The sequence below is a fragment of the Malaclemys terrapin genome, chromosome 2, assembly GCF_027887155.1.
Source record: "Malaclemys terrapin pileata isolate rMalTer1 chromosome 2, rMalTer1.hap1, whole genome shotgun sequence".
In the NCBI taxonomy this organism is placed as follows: domain Eukaryota; kingdom Metazoa; phylum Chordata; order Testudines; family Emydidae; genus Malaclemys; species Malaclemys terrapin.
In genome coordinates this window covers 226,124,474-226,138,534 of record NC_071506.1, presented here as the reverse complement: position 1 = coordinate 226,138,534, position 14,061 = coordinate 226,124,474, and the positions used below count along the sequence as shown (strand labels likewise).

General features: G+C 41.4%; 1 protein-coding gene across 4 annotated transcripts in view; it reads right to left on the bottom strand.

Moving 5' to 3' along the window:
* Nucleotides 1-14,061, bottom strand: part of NPVF (neuropeptide VF precursor) — a 54,998-nt gene that overhangs the window by 16,529 nt on the left and 24,408 nt on the right. For 2 of the 4 annotated variants that reach the window (XM_054019219.1, XM_054019221.1), the window contains 2 exons: nt 12,467-12,710; nt 606-935 (listed from right to left, as the gene is read on the bottom strand). The gene's annotated coding sequence lies outside the window, so the exon portion shown is untranslated. Of the gene's footprint in view, nt 1-605; nt 936-4,854; nt 4,942-12,466; nt 12,711-14,061 lie in introns of those variants that run through there. The other 2 variants (XM_054019220.1, XM_054019222.1) reach the window with 2 other exon arrangements.

Genomic DNA, 14,061 nt, shown 5'->3' with positions numbered 1-14,061 from the left:
ATATGCACAGAAGTAGGTATATATTTATGTATACAATACATCCCTCATCAATGTTTTATCAGAATTAAAAAATAGTATTTAATACAGATCCCCTATATGTTACAGATAATCTATTTTTACATGGATTTAAAAGGCCAAATTTATCACTCCATAGCAAGTCTCTTCTCGTTCTTCTGAAATTGGTTGGGTTTTTATTCACTTAGTGCTTTCTCTCTATAAATACACATCATGTTGATTGCCAAACAACTGTACTAACAGCACTATGCGTTTGTGTTCTACAATTGTAGTGTACCCATTTTTCATTAGAAAAACCTTAAAAAACTGCATAAAAAGCTAAACTTGATATTAAAATGTTTTTAGGTTTCAGAGTAGCAGCCGTGTTAGTCTGTATCTGCAAAAAGAACAGGAGTACTTGTGGCACCTTAGAGACTAACAAATTTATTAGAACATAAGCTTTCATGGACTACAGCCCAATAAATTTTGTTAGTCTCTAAGGTGCCACAAGTACTCCTGTTCTTTTTGCCAAAAAATAAAATGTGCATTAAGACCGTGGATTAGAAACGAACCCCCCAACATATTCAAAACATTTTAAAAATGTTACTTGCCTTCAAGAAAGCCTTCCTGAGCTTAATGTGACTTGATTGCCTTTATATGTTGTTATACATTTGCTGGGTGAGGTTCTCTAGTCTGTGGTATACAGGAGGTCAGAGTAGATGATCATAAATCACAATGGTTACTTTTTAAAATCTAGGCACTTGTTATGGAAAGAATCCTTGGCTGGGAGGCAGGAACTCCTGACTTCCGATTCCAGCTCTGCCATTGTGGGCCAACCACTTCATTTTTTTGGCCTCTAAAGGGGTTGAATCAATGTTTAGAAGACATTATTCAGCTGAAATAACTTCTCCCAGTGGTGCAGTTAAGACATCATTTTCTTTCTGTGAGAAAGAATGGAAGGATACAAGTTTTTAAACATCTTTTTAAAAGGGATGTTATGGCTGATGCTGTTAACTGTATAAAAGGTGAACATCTGAGACTTACTCCCTAGAAAAACCAGCCTGCCTTAATTTTCCCAATTGGGTGATCAATAAGTCCACTGTGGCTTTTAGGTATCAAACAACACCCTCCCCCCTTCTGGAGAAGCTGAATTTATCAGCAGGAAGTTCAAACACAAGAAAGACCTTCACCCAGGCTTCTAAACAAAGAGACAGATTCCATCTGAGTTTGTCAGTCTCACTTGCAGGTCCACTAGGCACTCCTGACCTTGATTCCTTCTCTGGAGTCAGGACCTTCCTGCCAACCATAGCTCTTCTCCTGGTGTCACAGGCTGAGCATCCTGCAGTTAATCTGGGTGGTCCCTCCCAGAGTTCCTCCCAGCCAATTAACTGCAACCCAGTCACCTAAGCAGTTCATTACTTGCAGGTGGGCTGAGATGGGCTCATTCTCCTTAAAGTAGTTTGTCATGGGTCAATTGGGCCAGCCACCTGTGACATAGTGTTTTTTAAGCCTACAAATTAAAGACTAGCATTTTAGAAAAATAGAATATTTCCCTAGTTTGCAATGTGTTCGGAGAGCCCCATCAGATCAATAGGTCAATCCCGTGTGCTCTAGGTGTGAGGTACAAATGTTGAATGTGGTATATGACAGAAGGCTATCTATGCAGGTTTTCATAAGCAGCCATGTTTTCCTGTAGTCAAATCATGTCAATTGGAGAAAAGGCTGGGATGAATTGAATGGAAAAAGTGACTAAAATTTCTGAGCTACTGGGATCTCATAGAGATACCCCCCCCAAACACTTGCTCTTTAAATGAACAGTTAAAAATAGGACTCTCGCTCACTATAAAATATAAAAGTGAAATATACAATTTATTTTTTATAAAAATATAAAATATAAAAGCTCATGTGTTCAAGTTCTGACTTGGGCTAGTTGGGACAATTTTTACTCTTTGCTCATTTCTATCTTTGCTCTGCTTCTATCTGCCTTTCTACTCTTGATAAGCAACAACAAAACAGGCCAACAAAAAGGTAGTCTGTCTTTCTGCACCAAGTCCAAATATGCTTTCTGAGATACGATATTAGCCTGGTTGTCAACAACACAGTAACTCCAAAGATGGGATGAAATAGATTCTCTCTGTAGTCATCTCACTTGGGAAAGAAACTAAGACCCGCAGATAGCCATGGCACAGACAACCTAAAAGAAAGGTGGAAGAGACCCATAACTGCCTACTGGAGAGTGGGTCTGATCCAATCTGGCAATTCCTATGTTCCTATCAAAATGAATTGATTTCTTTTCCTTCCTCTATATTTCTTTGTGGTTTCCTTGTTGTCTGTGTGTCCCTCTGTAATCTGCAGTACTGGTCTTTGTGAATATATGAAATATTAGTAAGATAGGATCATGGCACCAGTATGCTCCTAATGGAAAATGTGACCCTGAGTCCTACGAATGCAAGTGAATAAAGGAACACTTGAATGATTTTCTGAGGCGGCTCTGTGTTATACCAGGGAAGCCAAATCCTTTCATAGGGAAAGGATCAAATGAAAGATGCAAAAATGCTGAAAAAGAAACCCTCGTGTTACATTTATACAGGAAATAATTGAGTATTTCCAGCTATGCATTGAAATCAATGAGATTACTCACATGCTTAAAGCCATGCACAGTGAGGGAAGCAGCAGGAGCATTGTGTGATAACTAGGAAGAAAGAGGGAAAAAGAGGCAGAAGTGGAAGCAGACGGAGAGGCAGCAATAGCAGGAGTGAGAAGCCCGTACAAGGCTTTGATCCAAAGTTCAGATCCATGCACTGTAAAATGTAAGAAATAAGTTAATTTTGAATTATGGGACTGTAATTCCATCTCAGTATTGTAGTAACTACATAAGGCCACTTGAGCTTTGTTTTTATAGTTTATGGTATCACCACAAACCCCTGGTGGATTTATAGCCCTGGCATTGAAAAGTAGGTTGTTTATTGTTATACAATACGTCACAAGAGATATTGATAACAGTCACCTATTGTACAGCACCATGTTCCCCATGCTGTTGTATTCGTCTCTGGAAAATCAAAGTTATACTTTGAGACCTGGCAACCACAGAACAGGTATGCGTTCTGCCTGCGACTCTTTGTCCCATTAAGGGTGTGTCTTTAATTTAGCAGTGATCTGCCCAGACACAGAAAGGCATGTTGATTTCACATCATTACGTGACAAGCAACCTTCTAGTTCCAAATTTTCACATTTCCTTTTCTCTTTTTTTTACCCCTTGCAGTATACTAATTTCTCATCTTAGTCTTATTCCACCAGCTCCCTGATACAATCTATCAACCTAATACAAAGCCAAGTCTCCTAAAGCAAAAGTGAAACAAAAAAAGACACATTCATGGCCACAGTCACTAGCATATAAAAAGCTATGCAAACTGCTAGCAGTGAACAATTCATTCATCACATTTAGTCCCTTTTTTATATTCTCAAATTATTTTCAGAAATATTTTGTTTTTTACAAATTTATTTATTTGAAATGATTGAACAATTGGATTATGAGAACATATTTGACCCTATAGATTGTTTGTGAACTATCCACCTTGACCAATGCTTTGAGTATTCATTATCCATAATTTCCTAGTTGTGCTGTGTGATTAGTAAATGAAGTTTCATGATATTGTGTCTGCTCTTGGACCGAATGTCTCCAAAATACAATCCATACAAATAGATCTAGGCCAGGGTCAGATGCAGGAAACAGTTCATCTCTGCCTCTTAAAAATTTAGTCCAACTGATTATAGCTATTTTACTTTATTAGCAAAATTTGAAGAGGTCCAGGTGGCAGGTTTGTCACTGTCCTCTTCTGAAGTAGTAGCGGCGAAGCTTCTAAACTAAGGATATGTGGTTAAAGCACTTGATTGGTAGAGCCTTCATCCGCATCTGATCCACGATCTGCAAAAATGGTCCATGGATATCCGTGGATATAAAGGGGATATCTGTGGATTTGCAGGACTCTATTGATTGGGTCACAGTTGAATTGGGTTCACTTCCTGCTTATGCCAGAGACTTCTGGTGTGGTCTTGGTCAAGTTATTTAATCTCTCTTTCTGTGCCTCAAATCTCCGTTGCAAAGCAACATTTTCCTACTTCACAGAGGTGCTGTGAAGGTAAATCCTATAGTGTGTATGAGGTGTTCAGACATTACAATGATGTGCGACATAGAAAATACCTTAAAAACAAAGTCACACAAACACTTCTGATGCCAAAACATGCATGAATATGTATTCACACAATGCTTTCTTTCTGCAAACATTCTTGGAAACAAATATTTGCTCATACAAGTATTTAGAGAAAGCAAACAGAATGGGTCATGTATATCAGCAAAGTGAAACCGCATTCTGGTTCCAGTTGGTTAATGTGCAGAATCCACTCAACTTTAATTCAAATCCTGGAAGTTTCAGAGCATCAGACAGCGCTTTAAAGGGATACTGTCAGTTTGAAATTTTTGAAAATGTCTCATCTGAAGAAGCATGGCTTCTTGGGTCTGGCTCCGCTCCTGTCCCAACTCCTGTGGAGAGGGAGGGCTTCCTCCGTCTCCTGCTAACATCTCTCATTCTAGCTCTTTCTATTGAGAGGTGGGATGTTCCTCCAACCACCACTCTCTTGTGGCTCGGATCTTTTCTCCCAACCATTCATTGATTTCAAGGCCAGAAGGAACCATTGTGATCATCTAGTCTGATCATCTCTGTAATACAGGCTATAAAACTTCCCCAAAATAATTCCTAGAGCACATCTTTTAGAAAAACATCCAATCTTTACTTAAAAATTCAGCGATGGAGATTCCACCGCAAACTTTGGTAAATTATTTCAATGGTTAACTACTCTCACCGTTAAAAATTTTCACCGGTGTCTGGTAGAGGGTCTTTTGTCTTGAATTCATCTGTGGGCCCACAGAGGGATCTGGAGGTAGATGCTTGCCCCCACTGCTACCAGGTGCTCCTTGGCTCATGCAGGGTTGTTCAGTGTTTCAGATAGTGGTGGTTGTTTTGTTCCTGGTGCTAACATGCTGGATTCGAAGAAAGATTGATTGGTTTCAAAGCCTGCACATTTGCAAACCATGGGTACTTCCCCAGGGAATCTACATGAGGTCTGGTCTATAACGAGGCAGAATCAGGGGTGAAAACTGAGAGTGCCACTGAGAAGATTATTGCTCAGTCTCATTCAAGAGCCTTGAGCAGAGCTGGCGCTTCCATTTAGGTGACCTAGGCAGTCGCCTAGGGCACCAGGATTTGGGGGGGCGGCATTTTGCCGCCCTTGGCGGCGGGGGGTCCTTCCACACTCCGGGTCTTCGGCGGCAATTCTGCGGCGGGTCCTTCACTCGCTTCGGGACCTGCCGCCGAAGTGCCCCGAAGACCGGGAGCGCGGAAGGACCCCCCCGCCGCAGAATTGCCGATGATGACTGGGAGTGCAGAAGGACCCCCGCCTAGGGTGCCAAAAACCCTGGCGCCGCTCCTGGCTTGAGGCTTATGCTGGGCCTCACTAGTAACCCACTGAACTTGTTGTGTGTGTGTATGTGCAGATCTTAATATTAAAGATATATGATCTGCAACGAGGGGAGTATTACCCCGGAATTTGACATTCCTGCCTGTACCCTAGAACTTAACAGTACTGCAGTCAGCCATTTTGTATGTTCAGCCACTGCTGGCTGAAAACCAAACATCCCATAGCTAGGAATAATCTTAGGCCTTTGTGAGACAAGGTCAGAGAGCTGCATACTTGCAGTTTGTTAGTGACAATGGGAGGATGGAACAGAAAGTTATGGGAGACCTTGTATTAGGTGCTCTGCATGTAGACAAGAACAGTGCACACAGGCTGGGGAAGGTCCTGCTCACATTTGACAGTAGCACAAGAGACAGTTTGATATCTGGGGAGGAGATGTAGGAGAAGGATGGGGACAATGAAGAAGAATACAAGGAAGACCTCATAGAATGTTAATTTAACAATGCAGTGTTCTCTCCTCCTTGCCCTAGTTATGCAGGAACTGACTGATAACTATCCTTCACTGATCTTATGCTACTGCTTAGTATTTGGAAGCCATGACTGTGGCTGGTGCAATTGAGTTAAATTATTCATGAGTGGGGGGAGGGAGGGAATCACAAACTTCAGCTTATGACCAACACTCCTTGCCCTGTGAGGTGGTGGGGGAGGACATAGAACTCCACAATACTTGGCAGCTGTATTTGGGACAAGTGCTCAAGCGGATTCGGGGAGTGTGACTCCATCAAATCAGGTCACTGATGGGTAACAAGGTCATAATGTGGTATTTTTAAAGCATCTTTAAAAATTAAATTTTAAAATAAGGTACTGGGGGATGGGCATGCTTATCAATCAAGCACTTTTCTATGCTATGCTTTAAGTAGTAATGTTATACACGTTTTATAAGTAAAATATCTAAAACTATCTATTTAAGTCAGTCAAAATGCTTCATTTGTGTGTGAGAGATACTGCAAACATTTTGTATGCAAATAGAAAGAAAAGGAAAAACATCTCTTATGGACTTGCCCAGCAGCCTCTCAATTTAACCACAGGAGGGCATGAGATATTTATTTAAGAGAAATTTTGACTGGAAATTATACAAGGGTAGTAAGCCTTATTGCTAAATAGGGATCTGAATAGCCACCTGTTCTTTAGCCCCTTGCTGTCAAACAAGAATACTTGGCTAAAAATATTTAAAAATTAGACTTGTCTGAAATAATTCTAAAATTCAATACACTGTGGTGCTAATACAGTTGGACTGGGAAGAATATCAAACAGTTTTTTAAAATGCTGATTAATTAACCTAAGTCCCAGGTCTACATTTTTCTGACACTATTTTGAAATACAGTGGTTCTGTAAATAAAATCTTAAATCCTATATATAACCCAGTACATCTGACTTTTAGATAACCTGTACATTTTCATATATTTGAATTGAATGGTACAAATTCTTTTTTTTTTTTTTTATACACCAGTATAAATCTGGAGTAAGTCCACTGAGTTCTTAGTTATTCTGGATTTACTGTGGTATAACTGCCAATTCTGCCCTCACATGATATGTATTCTATTTGCTATTATCTATTGTTTTAATTGCTGTGGAAGGATTTTTTAAAGGAGAGTTTTTCGTTCACTAGTTGCTTAGGAACTAATTCTATCTCCTTTACTCTCGGTACAATACTGGATTCATTTAGACCCCAGCCCTGCAAAGCATGTAAGTACTTGAGCAATTTTGTTGTCATCACTTAAGCATGTGCTTAAAATTAAGTATGTGCTTAAATGGATTGGGACATACAGTACCTCTCAACATGAGGAAGGTGGCAGGATGAAGCTCTTAATTAGTTTACAAATATAATTCAACATGCAGTGCAATTCTTTGCATTGAAAAAAGTGCATGTGGACAAGTCTCTCTTGACACAGAGGGGACTAAACCTATTTATCTACTTTGGTTTCCAAAGGGGGTGGAAGTGGGGCTGATTGCTGTTGTTTTTCTCTCCTAAATTTGTGAATTTCATTTGTTAAGTTCATTTGTATCAGAATATTTGTACCAATGTTTCAAAGTCTGTTTGTCTATGCACTTTTTTACTTAGAAGACAAATCAGTAAATTTTGTTGTTAGTAAAGATGAGATATTTTTACTCCTGGTTTATTCAATTTGAAATAAAACCGAATGCTTAAACAACACCAAAGTATCATTAACAACAAGTGGAAGTTTGTGTAATTTTTAAATTATAGGCTATGCCTGTACGGTAAAATTCTGATCCAGAGCCTAACACCCATAAAGTGCAGAGGAGTTTGAATCCAGGATTGTGGTTTAAACCTTTATTAATGGCCCATTATGGAGTTTCTTGCACCCTGCTTTGAAGCATATGGCCAGTATATGGGCCCCCCACTACAGAAAGGATGTGGACAAATTGGAGAGAGTCCAGTGGAGGGCAACTAAAATGATTAGAGGGCTGGGGCACATGACTTACAAGGAGAGGCTGAGGGAACTGGGCTTGTTTAGTCTGCAGAAGAGAAGAGTGAGGGGGGATTTGAAAGCAGCCTTCAACTACCTGAAGGGGGGTTCCAAAGAGGATGAAGCTTGACTGTTCACAGTGGTGGCAGATGACAGAACAAGGAGCAATGGTCTCAAGTTGCAGTGGGGGAGATCTAGGTTGGATATTAGGAAACACTATTTCACTAGGAGGGTGGTGAAGCACTGGAATAGGTTACCGAGGGAGGTGATGGAATCTTCATCCTTAGAGGTTTTTAAGTCCTGGCTTGACAAAGCCCTGGCTGGGATGATTTAGTTGGGGTTGGTTCTGCTTTGAGCAGGGGGTTGGACTGGATGACCTCCTGAGGTCTCTTCCAACTCTAATATTCTACGATTCTATGATTCTATCAGAGTCAGGTGACTGCACTACTATATGAACTATAGGTGTGATCCAGTATGGCAATTCCTATGTTTCTGAGTGAGAAGGGCCAACTGCATTCAAGTCTGAATTTCAATCCAAACTTCACCAAAATCCAGAATTGTTTGGTTCGAGAGTTTTGGTTCAGGCTCATCCCTGATGAAAAGCTATTACTGCAGGAAATCAACATGGTAGCAAGGGCGATAGCAGAAAGAGACAGCCACTTGCACAAAATTGTTTTTAAACATGACACAGTCAATACAATAGAAGGCATGACTGGACTAATAAACTGCAGTTGCCACATATTTTTTTCTATGCTTTGAAACCCTATTATTTCAGTGCCCAGTATTAGATTGGTTAATTGGTTAATAATAAAATCACACAGTGTTTTAATATCATGTGCTGCAAAGAGCCGCAGGAGACACATTAAAGAGCCACTTGCAGCTCTCAAGCCTCAGTCTGAGAATTGCTGCTTTAAACAGTGTTCTACTGAAAGTTTGAATGAAGGAATAATCTTTCAAAAACAAAAAATCCTGTGCATTAAATACATAAATGCCTGGAGGTTGATGATCAACCTGCAAAACAAAGAAACACAAATAAATTCCCCTCTGCACTAAGTTTGAAAATTGAAATGAAATGACTCTTAAAAAAAGGAATGACCCAATCCTTCAGTCTTGCTCAGGCAAAATTCCCACTGACAACAGGATTGCAGGATCTGGGTCCAAGTTCTTGGTTGTGGGTAAATCTGGCCACATCTCGTTCATATTCGCTAACATGTCTATCCCTTGTTGGCAATGAAACATTTGTAGGTACTAATTAAAAAAGCTATTATCCCATTTACATTGTCTGTGAAACTGACAGTGCAATGAATACAATGTAGGATACTGTTTGCCTGTAAGCTTTTCTGATCCACTAATGAATCAAATATATTTGAATTTAGAACTCTCATAACTTTTTATGGAACACTATTAAACCAATTTGGTTGATAACCACTGTAACCTTTGTAATATACTGCAGCAGCAATAAGATTATTATTCCCGGATGTGGTTTCCTGTACCATGAGCTGTATGCCGATCTCCTGAAGTCCTTGCATGAAGGAAAATTAAAAAAAAAAGATTTTTTAAAAGGTTGCTTGTTCTTAAATAGAGATCTGATTAGTAAGAATGATTTAATATCTCCCTGCCTTAGAAGCAATGGAAATTTGGGACAGGATCAAACATTCCCTCCAAGTTGGCTACAACCTTCCTTGCTTAATATTGTTTTTAAATGAAACATCTGACACATTTTCCAGCAGGGATGTTATTTTGCTCCTCATGCTGAAATGTTTCAAAATTCACTGAAAAACAGACTGAATGGAAGAATTTTTCCCCCCATAGACATCTGGAGCTTTCTTTCAAAGCTGATGTGATCTTTCATCTGGACAAGAAAGGCTTTGATCCAAACTCTAAGATCCCCTATCTCCCAGTTAATTGGTGTTAGTGAGGTAGGTTTGACAGCCTCTGACACCAGTCTCTGGAATGCCTTACTCTATTAAGACCTGTCGGTTGTGACTCAGTCAACTCAAAGACATCAGCATTCTCTCATTTGACTTCTGCCCCTCTGGGGATGGCTACAGGTTTTACCTGCTTTCATTGTTTTTTCTCTTAAAACCATTCAATGTCAAGAACTAAATACATTTTTGAAACCAAGCACAAGGCACTTAGAGGCACATGTGATGAGCGATGTTTTTAACAAACTCTCCCAGTTAATAAGCAGGAGAAATAGCGTAAGAGAGAGGGAGGTGGAGATAAAATCCAAGCATCCATTTCTTTAGGATCTTACAATTCCGATGTGTTCACGTGTATTTTTCTGCAGTATGTTTATTGAAGGATAACCAACAAAAGTGTTTTTGGTGGGGAAATATGCACTGATGATTTCCTGTATGAGTTATAGTGTAAATCATTCAAAAGCATCATTCACTCTTTGATGTGTTATACTAAAATAGGGTTAGAGAATTTAAGGCAGGATTGTGACCAGTCCTTATGATGCAACACAGGGGAGTAAAGGGAACATGGGCTATTTGCATTGTGGGCACTAGCTTGGCAAGGACAGTATCTCCACAGGACAGCTATTCCTGAGATAGGATGGGAGTGACTGTGGTTCTGTCCCACCCAGTCCATGGATCAGTAGAGATGGGCTGGCCTGGAGGGGGAAGTAATCTGTTCCTGGTATAGGCTTATAACAGATTACTTTCCCTCCAGAGCCAGGGAAGAACCAGGGAATGCATTGCAACACAATGCTGTGGCAACACAGCCACATGCCACCCCTCACTAGGGACAGACTACAATGTCACCATCTAGTCTTTAGATTGCAATGTGTTTTGAAGATGAGTAGTGCAACTCATAGCTTCTCATCAGGGCGGGTGCAAGGATGTTTCACACCCTAGGCAAAACTTCCACTTTGCGCCCCCGCCCTCCCTGAGCCCTGTGGCAGCTCTCCGCCACCCCCTCCACCCTAAGGCACCCCCCCACGGTAGCTCCCCCCCCTCTGCCCTGAGGCGCCCCCCCCCGCAGCAGCTCCCCCTGGCCCGAGGAGCTGTGGGGCAGCTCCCCGCCCCAGCTCATCTCTGCTCCGCCTCCTCCCTGAGCACACAGTCGTCGCTCCACTTCTCCTGCCTCCCAGGCTTGCGACGCCAATCAGCTGTTTGGTCCCGCAAGCCTGGGAGGGAGAGAAGCAGAGCGGGATGGCGTGCTCAGGGGAGGAGGCGGAGCAGAGGTGAGCTGGGGTGGGGAGTTCCCCTGCGTGCCGCCCCACTCTTACTTGCTGCAGGCGGCCCTCCCCGCACCCCCTTGCCCCAGCTCCCTCTGCCTAAATGCCAACGACGACCAGGGCGGCCGAAGATCCGGCTGCCGTGGTCACTGCCGAAGGACCCAAAATGCTGCCCCCCAAATGCTAGCGCCCTAGGCGACCACTTAGGTCGCCTAATGGGTTGCACCGGCCCTGCCTCTCATTTCCAGAGACACAAGGCCTAATTTCCCAAGTGCCTCGCCCCCTTTTCTGGGAGTATGTACAGTTCTCAAGCTCCTGCACCTACATCTACACCTACATCTTCATGCACAGGTGTACGACTCCATCCACTGCATGTGGTTTTAGGGCTGTCTCCTGTGAGATGCCTAGTGCCCCCAGACTATGTGGGAACCATTTGGAGATTGTTGTTTTGTCTCACTGAGATACTGTCTGGAGAGCCACATCATCTTCCTGAGGGTCTCTAGGAGAAAACAATTGGAGAATCCTTCAACATAAGTTAGTACCAAAACCAGTGAGATGCTCCCTTTTAAATGTCAGGTATCAGGCAATACTGAGCAGTCCCAGTATCAATTCAGTTCCTTATAGTCACATCCCAATACTAAAAGCTCCTGGATGGACTCTAACACTGAAGAGGGCACCGGCTCCGTAACATGTTGCCTCAACATTACAATTTATGGAAAAGATATAAGATCTGTGAGATGTGTTGTGTGCTAAGCTGGGGAAAGAGATTATTGATTATTATTAGTCCTGATATCCATGAGTGTACATTTGAACTGCAAGGTTGAAAATATCATGGATGCAGAGATTCCTGGTCCAACAGAGTTAAAGGATGTACAACGAAACCATTGTTGGTTTGTACTGCTTAGAAAGTATGTCCAGTTGTACATTACCCTGCAACTGTGATTGATCTGGAGAGTTAGAGGTTTAATATTGATTAGAAATTGATATACCACTGCCACTTACATGTCAGTCTTTCTCAGAAAGTGCAGCCCATCTTTGTACTTTATAGCAAAGATCACAGAGTTCACTGAAGTACTCAATACTGGGTTCTCTGTATCAGTTTCCTACACCTGAGTTGCGGCACTTACAGCAAAAGCATATTAAAATGCAATGGCTTTGAAAGGCAGCTTCAGTGCATGTGTGGTTGGGAAGTGTAAGGTTTGACAAAATAAGGATGAATCTTTGGTGATAAAAGGTGGAAACAAATTGAAAGCAGGATGAAAAATCCATTTTACAAGCAGAAAATGTAGCATAAGTAGGTGAGCCAGGAAGTAAATAGATGCATTACCTTACTGACAATTGTTTTTGATGATTAGGACTGAAAAAAAATGTTTGAAAATGCCAATCCTCCACTTGGCTAAGAATAAACAGACATTCAGGGCCCAGACCTGCTCTCCTTGAAGTCAGTGTCTCAGTCTCCAGTATCCCAGTTCCATAGACAGTGGGACTGTGTTGATTCCCCACGGTGTTACTCCAGTTTTGCAGCAGTGTGACTCTGTTGAGTTATGCAGCGAATCAGGTCCAGCACTGCTCTAGAAAAAAATAAATCAGCAATAGTTCAATGGCTTATGCAGACATTTAATGGCTATTATTGGTGCCCAGGCCTCTATGTTTGTTAGTTTTTTTATCATGAATGAAATACTGACTTTTTTATTTTGGTGCTATGCAGTCCCCCGCCCCTCCCAGCCAATATATTCTTTAGGGAAAGGATTTTATTTAAATATGGCAAATGAAAATACCAGAATCAAATGGAAACCTGTTTTCCACATCACTAGGGGAAAACAGGGTAGGGAGGTCAGTTGTTAAGTTATATCCATTAGCTCAAAATGCTCTACATGAGCTCAGGCTGTTTCACATGTTTAAGCACTGAGCGCTGAGTCACAGTGACTTTGATGGAATAACCAGGCTTTATGCATTAGACTTGAAAGGCATTTGAATAAATTCCAGGTCAGTGTTTTAGGTCTGGCATTTCCAAGATTTACCCCTTGCTTGCTTCCTTTCAAGAGAATTGCAACGGCTTTCCCCAGCTTCTCAAACATTCCCAGAGAAATACCTCTGAAAAAGAGAAATCTGCTTATAAGAACTTAATCACTTCCTAGATTATTCATCATTCAGCAACAAATGCAGGCAGCTTTTTATTTTTAACCCTAGAAGCACTGCTGGTGTGAGAAAATTCATGGCCCCAGCTGACAGGGCTTTCATTTACTCTGCTCTAACAGTATTAGATTGGCATGGATGTAATCTCATTAGATTATCCATGGAGACCTACTGGCACAGGAAAACAGCATCTATTGTTTTCTCACACAGTATATGGGGATAATCTGAGAGGGCCCTAATAGAGTTGTAACTATGCTGATTGGAAGCATTAAGAAGATTCACATACAGCTCTATTAATGGCACCAGGGAATCTGAATAAACAAATAAGGCCACACTGAGCAATAAATGTTAGCCTACAAGTACCGCATGACTTTCCTCATAACTACGCTAATTAATTGCTACAAAATGAATAATTTTATGATACAATTTGGGCATTGGAGGGCATGGCTTAGTGGGCTAAGTATTATGTTTGAAAAGACTGCAAGACACAGATAGGGTCAAATCCTAGGGAGACTGCTTCCATCCTTCCATGATATAGTAGCTACATTGAATTCCATGCCACTAACTGTATGTGGTTCCTTGGGAATAAAGGACAAATCCTTTCCCTACAGAAGTCAGTTGGAGTTTTGCTCTGGATTTCAATGGGAACAGGAGCAGGTTTGTGATCTTTGAAACAAAGGACTTGTTTGCTCTGCATTAAAGGAGCCAAGGCACTTCTTCTTAAGAGTTAGCGTTTACACCAATGTTCCTGGCCAAAATATTCCTTTCTTCCCCACTGATGTGCAG